Here is a 13,116-nt window from a genome sequence, read left to right as displayed (position 1 = left end):
CCACTGAATCTGAAAACAAGGCAAGGCAGAGTTTGAGCATGAATTTCAGTGACTCTGGGGGACAGGTATAAAATTTCTAAAACACTTTGTGCTGAGCCAACACACCTTCCACTATCTGATAGGATTAAAATAGGAACAAGTCACGAGTCACAAGGGACATATGAAGATATCCTGCTGTACATTTCTCTCTCCCCTTATAACCATTCCTCAGATTAATCAACACAGGAATCGGTGCTGAAATATTCTTTAGGCCTACCCTAAAAAAAAGTTATTTAAAGCATTTCAAAAGGATATTATTCCAACTCAAAATACAGAGCTGGCATATAAATTCCAAGATTAGGTTCAACCTCAATATATTATTAAGACATCTATTTCTTAAAGCAAAAGCAGAAGTGGAGTATATGCAGGTTGTTCAACCAATAACAAAACAAAGAACAAGGTGCTAATATGCCTGTCAAGTTAGATAGATATGATTCAGGGCTTAAATCAGAGATGAGTAAGGACCTCCACCAACATTCTAAAAATAAATGAACAGAAATATTGTAAGTTCAGTTGTTCTCAAGAGCTTTCGCTGATCTTAGATAAGAATTCTCAGAACCTGTAAGATTTTACATTATTTCAAAGAGGTTTCAGATGGTTTGTGTCATTGACTCATCAGTTAGAATCACATATGGAACCCCAAGTCAAGAAAATGTGTTGAATTATAATGTAAATTGGAAATATATCGAAGAAAATGAGCAAAGCAAAGTTCTCGAGAAATATAGGACACAGTATCTCCATTTAGAGACAGAATGCTATTGCAAGTAAAGCATGCATGAAATTTGAATATACCTCCTAGCTGAAACCAAGCACCACAATTCCTCTTTGAAGAATAGTTAAAGAAAATTGACTGGCTTTGATTCGGTACCTATAACAAAGAGGGAAACTGATAAGGTCTCTAAAAACGTAAAGAAATCAGAGGAAGTACATAATCAGATTCAATCAGAGTAATAAGAGAAGCTATATTATACAGCAGGGGTGTCAAACTGCCGGCCCACGGGTCGGTTGCATCATATGGAGGCTGTGCCCACCCCAGTTCCAGCAATGCAAAAAAAGTCGTGATACATCGCGACACGTCATGTGACGTGGTGAGCTTGACACCCATGTTCTACAGGATAAAGGTCCAACTGACAAAAAAGTAGTTTGAGCTGTTTAGGGACAAGCAAAAGCTTAAAGAACACATGGGGTCAGCTCTGAAGAAAAACAGTCAAGAGGCTTCACATGTGGCATTAAGATTTACCAATATTTGCCAGAACAGATAGTGTCTATTCCTCAGCTTACTGATCCGAAATCTCTTTGCCATCTTCCACATTTCTAGGAATATCAAGCAAGACTCTCTGTTTCCTGCTACAAAAGAGATTAGATTTTAAGTTCCAAGTTGCCCCAAATTCAGAAGGGAAATAACCACATTGAAGTTGTTCTTTGTTCGTAAAATGCTTTTAAGAAGAGAGTGGACAGCCACCTGTCTGAAATGATATAGGGTTTCCTGCTTGAGCAAAGGGTTGGAGTACAAGACCTCCAAGGTCCCTTCCAATTCTGATATTCTATTGTATTCTGTTCCTATTCCTACTCTACTCTACTGTTATTTTTATATTTGGGGAACAATGAGCCAAAGCCCATGCATTTAGAATCTGTGGAAGTGGCAACTATTCTATCTCCTAAAGGAGGATGACATGGCTGGGAAGGGGAAAGTACGCATTGAAATGCTAAATAATTGCATCTAGCCATCCACTGAGTTTGCCATAAAGCCTCTGAGTGATGCTAGGAGAGAGGCATTATGGAAAATTAAAAAGGGATCTCAATCTAGATGCCCCAAGATGCCTGGAGTTGATGTCAGCCCAATCTGTGATTCTCCTATTCTCATTCTGCATGTTCTCCTGAATGTTCACGCCTCTGGAAATCGCTATATCATTCCTGTGAGCATCATGCCTTTCCTTTTGTTATGCTATGTCTAGCTGTCAATCTTTGCCAGTCTGGTGTTCTCTCATAATGATGCTAGTTAGGGGAAAGATGAAGTCCGTCACTTCTGGAATATATGAGTCTGGGGAACCTGGTCTGATATCTTGCACACTTTTGTATTACGCAAAGTTGCTGTGGCTTTTCCCATCCCATGCCAGAAATAAATTATGCAGAAATAACATAGGCATTATAGAACTACTCTCATAAACCTCAAAGCATTACACCCAGTGAAATGAATGTAATTTTATAAAAAGGACAAAAGAATTAGCAAATTCCTAAAAAAAAACTTTACTGCCCATATAGTGAAGGTAGGCAGCAGCTTAAGTTTCATGTTTTAAACTCAATATAATTAAAAAGATGTGGTGGTATTCTCTACTGATTTCAAGAGTGGCCTTCAAGATTTCCTGCCCACTCCCTACACTGTGGTTCTTTCAGAGTGACAGTCTAATTCTTGTAATGAGTTTGCACACCATCTTTGATTGCTAATGAAAAGTTAATTATTTACTGGTAGCTATAAAGGTAACCAGTTTGGAGGGTTTAATTAATTCTTCACTTTCTATTATTTAAAAATGTTTAAAAGCGAAAGGACCTCTGTAGCCAATTTGTTGAAAAATAACAGATTACGATTGCAACCACCCATTTATTTTTAAATTAGAGTTACTTGGAGTTGACTTCTGTGTTATAATGTGTTTAAAATATTGTGCTCTAAAAAAGTGTTTGCAGAGTGTTAGTTGGATATTATCTGCTGTCTCCTTTAAATTCCTAGAAATATGCACCATAGAATATTTACATTTATGCTGGACTTCAAGAGATTGGCAAAAGACACTATTTACATATTTCAGGTCCATTTGATTTTATAAATAGAGGCATATCGCATCTATGAAACTGTTAAACAAAAAAGTGTGAAATCTAATCAGAGCAAGTAGCTTGCAAAGGAAAAGTTTCTCCCTTATAGTTTAAAAAGCCGGTATTGTTTAATCTTTCTCTTTTCCCCATCCCTCCCCCTCCCGCCTTTGCTACCTCCGCCGACATCTAAAATGGCAAGGTCACAGTTTGCTGCACAACCCACTGGCACCCGTTTTAGATTTCTCTATTTTTGTATCATTTCTTTAAATCTTGAACGCGCAGAATCAGGGAGCTCCTCCATTCGCTTCGGATCACCGCTCGGCTTCCTTAAAACCCTTTCGCCACACATAATCTCACCGATCTGAGGTGCGCCCCTGTACACGCACGTCCACACACGTGTATCCCCGGGGTACGCCTGTAGCTGCCGGCCACATATTAGGAGCGATCCTACCGAGTGGGTTTGGCTCCTGCCTCCCCCCCACCCGCAGGCTTATTTCTAACCAGCGCGACGCCCGACGCCGACTTCGACCAAGGTTTCGCGCACATCCAGAGCCGCGCGGACCCGCCCTCCTCAGGAGCAGGAGTTGGGGCCGGCGCCAGTATAGCGGTGCGTGATTCCGCCGACCCGGCCCCGCTGGAGCCGGGGAAGGTTGGACGCCATCCCCAAATGCCGCCCGGGACCCTCGTATTCCCGGTCGCCCCCCCCCCCCGGCAGCTCCGGCGATGGCACACGCCGTCCACACCCACCCAGCCAGCCAGCGGCTCTCTCTCCTTTCTGCGCGGCGGAGTTGCCGGCCTCGCAAGCCAGAAAACAGCGCTGCCTCCGAAGATGGGGGAAAGCCGACAAAGGCGGTGACAAGCAGGGGGTGCTTTTCCTTCTTTCCCTTCCCTCCAGGCTAGGCGACGGATGCTCCCGTCCGCCCTCTCCTTCCTTTCCCCCATTCTAGGATTGCGGCTCCGAAGTCCCAAGCAGCGCCATTCATTCATTCATTCATTCCCCAGCCCTGCCCGCGCCTACCGACGGCCGGCCGGCTGCGTGTCAGGCAAGCGCCCGCGGCATCTCCGGCTCCTTCCCCCGTCACATCTCTCTGAGCGCCATGTTCCTGCTCTGCGCGGTGCCACACTTGGCGAGAGAGGCCAGTAGGCACCGATCGGCGGCTCGGGCTGGCTGCTGCGCTGCTACATCCGGGCTGCCGCTGGCCAGAGCTCGAGATCGCCTCGCAGCGGTCGAGAGCCGAGTTGCTCCGCGTAAGAAACGCTTTCCTTGGAAGAGGAAAGGAGGAGGAGGAGGAGGAGGAAGGGGGCTACCAAGCTGGAAGGTTCTCCTAAATCTCCCTTCACTTTTGCAATGCGCCCATCCAGCTACCCCTCCCCTTGTAATAACAGCTCCCCTCTCTCTAACGAGTCTTAAAGAGCAAAGGGGTGGGTGGGAGTGTCTCGTTCTGCATATCAAAATTCCTCCCCCTTCTCCCACCACCCCTTTAACTGTTTGGTTATGGGAGAAGAAACCACTGATTCAACTGCATAGCGCAGCAATTTCAGTCTTTTTTAAAATGGCCTTTTACCCTCATTGTGGGTTCCAACTTCATAAGCTTGATCCAGGAATATTAAATATTTTTTTTAGGGGGAAAACCTCTTTAAGTTAAGTTTGAGGGTTGGTGTCTATACCTGTAGGTCTGGGTAATTTTTTGGAGTAATTTGGGAATGGTTTGCCTTTCCTTCTGGGATATTTCTCTCAGCTTTATAGTCTAGCCTACACTCTAGGGATTTCCTCGTGGTCTTCTGTTCAAGTATTAACCAAATGCAACATTGCTAAGCCAAAACTAGCTGAATATCATCACTTGATGAGTTATAGGACAGGAGTGTCAAACTGCTGGCCCACAGGGTCGGATGCGTCACGCCAAAACCACGCCCACCCCATTGCTGGCAATAGGAAAAAAGTCACGATACGTCGTGACATGTCACATGATGTTACAAGTTTAACACCCGTGGTATAGGATCATCCTTTTCCTATTTTATCTTCCTTTTTGGACAGTCCTACAAAGATCACTTAGATTGAAAGCCAATAAGTTAATATTGGGCTAAGTAATTCTTTTGAAATTACATCGATATAAGAAAGGGGTCTTCAAACTTGGCCCTTTTATGACTTGTGGACTTCAACTCCCAGAATTCCTCAGCCAGCATGCCTGGCTGAAGAATTCTGGAAGTTGAAGTCCACAAGTCATAAAAGGGCCAAGTTTGAAGTCCCCTGGGTTAAATGTAATTAGGTTAATATAGTGCTTGATTGTTAAAAGCTTCTATTGTACCACCTATACATGCATATGAAGGATAAGTTTACAGGTTAAGCCAATCCACTTCACCTTTCAAAAAGATCACTGCTGTTATGCTTTGGAAAAACATTTAATGGCTAGCTTCCAACTAGAAAAACCTTTAAACCCAAATACAGGTAGTCCTTGACTTATGACCACAATTGAGCTCAGAATTTATATTGCTAAATGAGAAATTTGTTAAGTGAGTTTTGCCCCATTGTATGACTTTTCCTGCCTCATTTGTTAAGTGAATCACTGCAGTTAAATTAGTAACAAGGTTGTTAAGAGAATCTGGCTTCCCCATTGACTTTGTCAAAAGGTTGTAAAAAAGATGATCACGTGATCCCCAGACACTGTAACCATCATAAATATGAACCAGTTGTCAAGCATCTGAATGTAAACCATGTGGCCATAGGGATGCCTCAACAGTCATAAGTGTGAAAAATGGTCGTAAGTCACTTTTTTCAATACCGTTGTAACTTCAAACAGTCATTAAATGAACTGTTGTAAGTTGAGGACTATCTGTGGTTTCAAATTAGAAACTATGCACCAAGGTTTTGATGGGATATATTTCAATCAAAGCAGTATTGATATTCATACATCCATAGAGCTTTAAATAATGAATACTTGCATTAAACAAGCTTAGTTAAAATGCACAATCCTGACTGCTGCTATGACTATCTCCAAGAGTGATCCAAGGGGATGAAAAATGGCAAGTTTCCATTGCCCCATATTTCATCCTATGGATGACTGTTTGCTCAAGGCTACAGTATAATGTAGGTCTCTGAAAAAAAAATTGTCCTTGTTTTAGCCACGTCTGCAAAGTTTTAAATGAATTTTTAAAATAGATTTCTTGAGCAATTTAAGAGGGCTCAGGCTCCTTTCTACTTGATGTGTGTGTGTGTGTGTGTGTGTGTGTGTGTGTGTGTGTGTGTATAGCTTAATAGTAACATATTCCATTGTTGGAAATAAAGTCTTCATCCTGGTTCATCCAAGCCGGGAATAAATAAGCAACATGGCAACTGCTTTGGAAAGAAGGTTACAGTTTATTGAAAAGGTAGAAAGATGGTTCTTCTAGAAAAGACCAGAGGAAAGAAGGACCTGAGCACATGGGCAGTAGGTTTTTATACCCTCTCTAGCCTTTTGTTTGGAATAGTTTCCTGTTCCTGTGGCATGAACTTTGAGGCTATTTCCTGTGTCACGTATTCTGACCTGAGTCTAGGTGTGACTCTCTGGTATATTTGATGGTAATGGGTTAGTCCTATTATGTCCCATCTCAGGTGGGATATGCAGATTTTAGGTCTTTGTCTTCTGGCTCCAGCTTTCCTGGTAGTGTTACATCTGCATTTGTATAGGGCTGGCTCTTGCTTGGAGACAGAGAGATTTGGGGGCTGAGTTGGTTTCTGCTTTTAAAAATCCTTTTGAGGAAAAATATATTTTTCTGCCCTTTTAATATTTCCTTCTCTGGGGGTTGCTCTGACTTCCCACAATTCCCCCCTTTGTGCCTTAAGTGTGAGAATGTATGACATGCTTATTGGCACAAGATTAAAATTGATCTGGTCAAGGAGACTTGGTAAACAAGCTTTTAAACTGTTAAGCCAAAAAATAAGACATTAATGGGGGCAGCAGATAAAGATCCCTTCAGTGGCTCCCAAAAGGGGAGCTTGCAACCCATAAAGTTCTAAAAGTCAGGGCAAAAAATTTGTTAGGTGGAAAAGAAATTTATAGTGTCCAATATTCTGTGCCAATCATTTTCAAATGTTGGATGTCACTCTTAGCTTCCAGTAAGGTTTGCACATTCCTCCCAAAATTCTTCACAGCCATGGTTCTCCTCAGTACATAACCACTGGCCCATTTTCAAGAGTTGTGTCCTGCCTTAGCTCTTAGTTCAGTACATCCAGATTAGTAATGTCCAATTTAGGTTAGCCAGTATGCCAGGTTATTAAATTTTTCTTAAATTGCACATAGTGAGCTCTAGGAATTCGAATCTGAATCCACCAGTGCAAGATATTCAGGGCTGAGGTTTGGGGATCTCTTTCCTGCTACTTCTTTAGTCAGGGCATAAGAATTGCAAAACTGCCTGAGGGGGCCTGGTTCCCTACCCCTTGGAATTTGCCGGCAGTTGTTCCTACAAAGCTTTGGTGCAATAGAGCAAAAATCAGCCTGGGGAACCTTACTGAAGGTAGGTGAAAGAGACTCAATGTGATTATGAATGGTGTGTTTGTGTGCATGCGCAGATATTTCTACAAAACAGGCACTACAAACATTCTGGATAAACTTTTCCTCCCACCAGACAGAAGTCCAAGGTGTTCAGTACTTGCTGTGCCAACTATTCCCAAATGCCATCTCTCCATTAATACATTCAACTGGCTTGTTACAATACAAATGTAGCAAGAAAAAAATGTGCAATGACTTTTCACCCTCCCCCCATAGTCTAATTTTCTTTTCTGAGGCTTCACATAGGGACCAGTGGCTCCAGGACTCCTTCCTTCTGCAGCTCTCACAGGCATCTGGGGGAATGGTAGGACTTGGGAAGATGTTCCACTCAGATTGCATGGTGGCTTTTTAATGGATGGCTGGATTCAAAACTCAATTCCATGGCTCAAATGGATGGAGGCAGCATCTGGGTCTGTGTGTTCTGCTTCCAAAGGTTGTGTGTGTGTGGGGGGGTCATCTATGCAGGGCTAAAAGACATGAGAATAAGATTCTGCCCCCCCTTTCTGGATGGACTCTCCCAGGAGAGGCAGACAAAAGGCATGAAGAACAAAAGACAAGAAAAAGAGAAGTACATGAGGGTGTGGGGGGGGTAGCTTGCAGGCACTTTGAAAAGGTATCAATATTGTAGTGGTCAAAGAAACAGATAGGCAGACAAATGGGGACAATCACAGATGAGGACGAGAAAAACCTGGATTCAGGTAAGAGAACATACATGAAATGTTTCACTTCTGAACTTGAACATTTGCAACATATTAAAGACAAGGTTTGCACCTTGAAGAAAAAAAATGCTAGGCAGCTTGAGAATGCTGAAAGCTCCAAATAATTTTAAAAGTCTAATATTTTAAGGTATGCAATTTTCCAGAGGCAGAAGAATCTGCCTTTAACATTTATTCTAAAATAGACCACATTGTTTTAGAGATTGAGAAATGCTTATATGTTTCAGGAAAGCTTCATAGTAGTTTCACCAATTAGAGATAGGATAAGAAAAGTAATTTAAGAAAATTATTTCCCCACACAAGTAGACTTGAGCTTCAAAAGACTCTTGTAGATAGATACACATTTATTTTCACAAAAAGGATAGATAGATAAAACCGATTTACAACACAAACATTAACACCTTTTAGACAGAATTGAGAAGGAAATTAACCCAACAACAGACACTGACCAAAAAAATCAGAAATGACAAATTTAAACTCACCAATAAGAAATGACAATTTTGGAAACCATGAAAGGCATGTTTTGAGGACCATTATGTCTAGCTAGCCAGGGATTCATGTTGAATGGTCATAATGTCTGTAGCTGTTCCAATGAAACTGTTCAAAAGAAACGGTTTGCATCCATCAAAGAAAGGGACTGAGTTACTTGGCAATAAACCCACAGATTTTCTGGAGGAATATTTAAACTAAACAAGGGACAGCGAGTTAATTGATACAGAACATCCCTGTCCCCGGCAATCAGAAATTACAGGGTTAGCAGTGCAAGTAACATAGATGTGTGTGAACAAGAATATCAACCTTGCTATCAAGCAAAATCAAGCTTTTAATAGCGAGTGTCACACAAAGTGCACTAACACATAGGTGTCAGTCATAAAGGACTCAAATGTCTATACACCAAAGCACAGAGTATGAACAGTAAACAAGGTGAACTAGAAATTCAGGTAAATGAGGGCAAATATGATATAGTTGTCATTATAGAAACATGGGATAAAACCCACAAATGGAACACTCAACTAGAGGGATTTCAACTGTTTAAAAGAAACAGATCAAATAAAAGAGGAGGCGGAGTTTCTATATATAAGAAATAACTACATATCTAAAGAAATAGGGCATAACAATGATGAAAACTTTCTTGAATCCATTTGGGTCAATATAAAAGGGGAAATAGATGAACTTTTTGCTAGTCAGCTAACTAAGGTACGTAGAAAGCACATAACAATAGAACACAGTCAAACTAGAGTCTTGGACTTTAAGAGAGCTAATTTCAATAAACATGGGAGAGATTCCATGGATGAGAATCCTCAAGGGGAAAACAAGAAGCTTGGGAATTTTTTTTTAAAAAAAAAACATAACCCAGTCTAGCACAATACCAACAAAGAAGAAAAATAATAGCTCTCACAAGAAACCAGCATGGCTGCATAAAGAACTCTCTGATAAATTGAAAGATAAAAGAGACAAGTATAAAAAGTGGAAAGAGGGGCATACAACTAAAGCTAAAGCTCAAAATGAACTAAGGCTTGTGACCAAAGTCAAAAATAATAAAAAAACAGTCCAACTTATCAAAAACAGTACCATAAAAAATAGATTAGAAACACAAGTTAAGATAGGCAAGAAAATGGTAAGTGAGCACCTATCTACCCTAGACAAGTTCAAATCACCAGGACCAGATGGATTACACCCCAAGGTTCTCAAGGAAGTGGCAGATGTGATCTCAGAACCACTGAGCTATATATTTTCAAAGATCTTGGAATACTGTAGCACTACCAGAGGACTGGAAAAGAGCTTATGTAGTTTCCATCTTCAAAAAAAGAAAAAAAAGAAAAAAAAAGAATAGATTCAGAAAACTACTGACCCATCAGTCTGACCTCAATACCTGGGAAGATTCTGGAAAAGATAATCAAACAAGAATCAGTGAACATGACTTCCAGTTCCAGAACGCGGCGATGCTGGTCGTGCCTGGAGTCTCCATGCCGTCTGGAGTTTCCTTCGCCAGTAGACCCCCCTAGGGGGTCGAAAGTCGCCCTGGAGGGGCGACCAACGAGGAGGAGGCTTACTGGTAGATAGGGGAGAGTGGCAGCTTCCCCCATGTCTCCAGCTATCTCCTCAGGGCCGACGGAGTAAAGATCAGTCTGCAAGATGGCCGACCACCCTGCTGCACCAGCCGAAAGTCACACTGACATCTAAGCGTAACAGACTCACCGCGGATAATCCAGGTGAGACCCCTTTTTTTCCTCTCTTCACCCTATGTTGTTTTTGCCTATAAAAGCTTCATTGGAATTACTTCCCCGTCTGGAAAAAGCGCTTTTGTATGTGTGGGAACAAAGGCGTTTTATAAAAGGACAGATTAAAACTTTTTAAAAGCCTATATATCTCTATTCACGTTGAGGTACAGAAAAAAATGTTTTTGGGGGGTTTTTTTGGAGCAGTATTTTATTGGTAAAGTATTTCTTTTTCCATTCTTCCTTTAAAAAATAGAAAAATGGAAAAAATGGCCTTTGAAGAAGTCTTTTTAGCTCACTGAGGACATCTACTGGTCAAAAGTTAATATTGGAATTGTTAACCATTTGGAGATGAGATGGTTTTGACCTTCAAACTATTTATCAAGAGAAAAGATAATTTGAGCCAGCTATGTGATCTGTGGGGGGTAGATAATGTTCAGTTGTAGCCTTCCCTAAAAAAGAAAAAGAAGAAAAAGAAAAAAGGATCTTTCTTCAACTATTGCTAAAATGGAGAAGCCTCAATCACATTTAAATTGTAGACTTATACTGGAAAAGATCTATGAGGCTAAAGAAGAAATATGTACTACAATAAAAGAGTTTACTACAGAATTAAGAGCCAGAACTCATACTTTAAACCTTAAAACTGATTTTCAGAATACACTTGACTACTCTACAAAACAGATTATACAAGAAGAGCACTTAACTGAGAATAAAGAGAATTTTGCCTTGCCCTATAAGCAAGACCAGGAAAAGCAAAGACTGATTTTTGAACTTCTCAAGCAATGAGGCTTTATGGACAAGAGAAACAGAGGGCCAATGCAGAGACCAAGATGGTTTCCATGGAATCAAATGACACTACAAGCAACAAAAAGAGATTCATCATCTGGAAGGGAAGCTTTGCTATGGAAACCTGCCTGGCATAAGAGGAAACCTAGAATAAGATTGAAAAATGAAATTTAAAATTTTATATATTGGATTAAAGGCAACCTAGAACTATGGACTGATGTAAGGATTAAGGTTATGAGTTTGAAGTAAAGAGATGTTTTAGATTTGGATTAAATTAATAATTAATTGAATGTTAATTAAATAAGATGACTTGTTTGTTTTATAACATGGATGTTTAGCTATGACAACTAACTGGATGAAATTTGAATCCTGCTCAATGGATTGAAATGATTTAAGGTCTGATACTATTCTGTCAGCTTAAAGAGATTGATTAACTGATGGATTAGACATGTATAGAATAGATAGATAGATAGATACATTTAGATATGTCTAGGATAGATCAATATTTTTGTTTAAAAATGAGATATTTTTTATATAATAGAATAAAATTAATCTAGAATATTAAGAATTTTTTTTAGAATGTTAGGTTCATTTGTATGAAAATTATTATGTAATGGAATGAAGAAAATGGAAGAGATGTTTTAGATTTGAATTGAACTATTAATTAATTGAAATTTAATAAGGTGATGTGATTTTTTGATGATATGGATGTTATCAGTTATGATAATTAACTGGATGAGATTTGAATTCTGTTTAATGGATTGAAATGATTTAAGGTCTGATATCTTGTAGTTTAGAGAGATTGATTAATTGATGGATTAGATAGGTATAGAATAGATTAATATTTTACTTTAAATGGGAGATTAGTGGAAGAAGAAATAAATAAGATTTTGATAAAAATAAGAAAGTAGAACATATTTGGAAGGGATATCTGAATTGAAAATGTTTTTATTTAAAGTTAATTTATTACAGAATTGTAAATTTATAAAGCTTAAAAACAGGTTCAGATTGAATAAATTTAAGCTAGAATTGGATATTTTAAATACACTATGCTATTTGAGGGAAAAAGAGAGGATTATTTGTGTATTGATTATACTACGTATATATGTTTTGTTCTAGGATGTTTGATTACCCCAGCACCACAGTGTGTCCTGAATACTTTGTTTTAAGAAATTAAAAAACCAATAAAATTTGTTTTAAAAAAAAGAATCAACGAACACCTAGAGGCAAACAAAGTCATTACTAAAAGCCAACATGGGTTTATTAAAAACAAATCATGCTAGACACATCTTACTGCATTCTTTGACCCAGTTACAAAATTAGTGGACCAAAGGAATGCTGTGGATATAATTTTCTTGGACTTCAGTAAGGCATTTGATAAAGTTTGTATAGGGTTTCCTGCCTGAGCAGGGGGTTGGACTAGATGACCTCCAAGGTCTCTTCCAACTTTATTATAAATTATTAAATGCAAGAGTGAAACCTTTCTAGCAGATGAACTTAAAACATTCCCTCCTGCTAACTTTGGGCTGTTCTTAAGAGTACACAGAGAAAAAGAGGAAAAGAAAAAACAAACAAACAAACACATTTTTCTTCACTGTTTGTTGGCCAGACAAACAGAATGAGGTATTTTCTTTTTTGTGACTTATTTTAAGCAGAATTTCTAGCAGAATTTAAAATTCTTTTCTTTTTGGATTTGAAACAGTTAATGGTCACATTTACCTCACACACAAAGACTTTGACAAACACACACACACACACACATACACACACACACACACATTATATATATACACATATATACACACACACACACACACACACAAAGACAAGGAAAACAGAAAAGGAAACAGAAGTCTTAGTTTTACACATCCTAGTCATTCCCACCATAAATTTCAAATAACTCAAGTTGGGGAAGGCACACGTTTTAAATATACCATGTGGTTGCATAGAGAGGGAGAGAAAGAAAGAGAATCACTATTTCTTATTTTCCCTTTTAAGTACCTTTATTTTGCCAAATTGGTGCCC

The 13,116-nt window shown here is 39.4% G+C and overlaps 1 protein-coding gene across 12 annotated transcripts in view; it reads right to left on the bottom strand.

The window, feature by feature from the left end:
• Positions 1-4,129, bottom strand: part of PAK5 (p21 (RAC1) activated kinase 5) — a 134,922-nt gene extending 130,793 nt beyond the window's left edge. For 11 of the 12 annotated variants that reach the window (XR_005558648.1, XM_039359427.1, XM_039359436.1 and 8 more), the window contains exon 1: positions 3,863-3,995. The gene's annotated coding sequence lies outside the window, so the exon portion shown is untranslated. Of the gene's footprint in view, positions 1-3,862 lie in introns of all 12 variants that reach the window. The other variant, XM_039359439.1, reaches the window with a different exon arrangement.
• Positions 4,130-13,116: the final 8,987 nt, after the last annotated feature.

The sequence above is a fragment of the Crotalus tigris genome, unplaced genomic scaffold, assembly GCF_016545835.1.
Source record: "Crotalus tigris isolate CLP2741 ecotype Arizona unplaced genomic scaffold, ASM1654583v1 scf7180000019070.2622420, whole genome shotgun sequence".
NCBI classification, from domain to species: Eukaryota; Metazoa; Chordata; class Lepidosauria; order Squamata; family Viperidae; genus Crotalus; species Crotalus tigris.
Note: the sequence above shows the minus strand (reverse complement) of the source record. Positions and strands in the feature narration are given on the sequence as shown.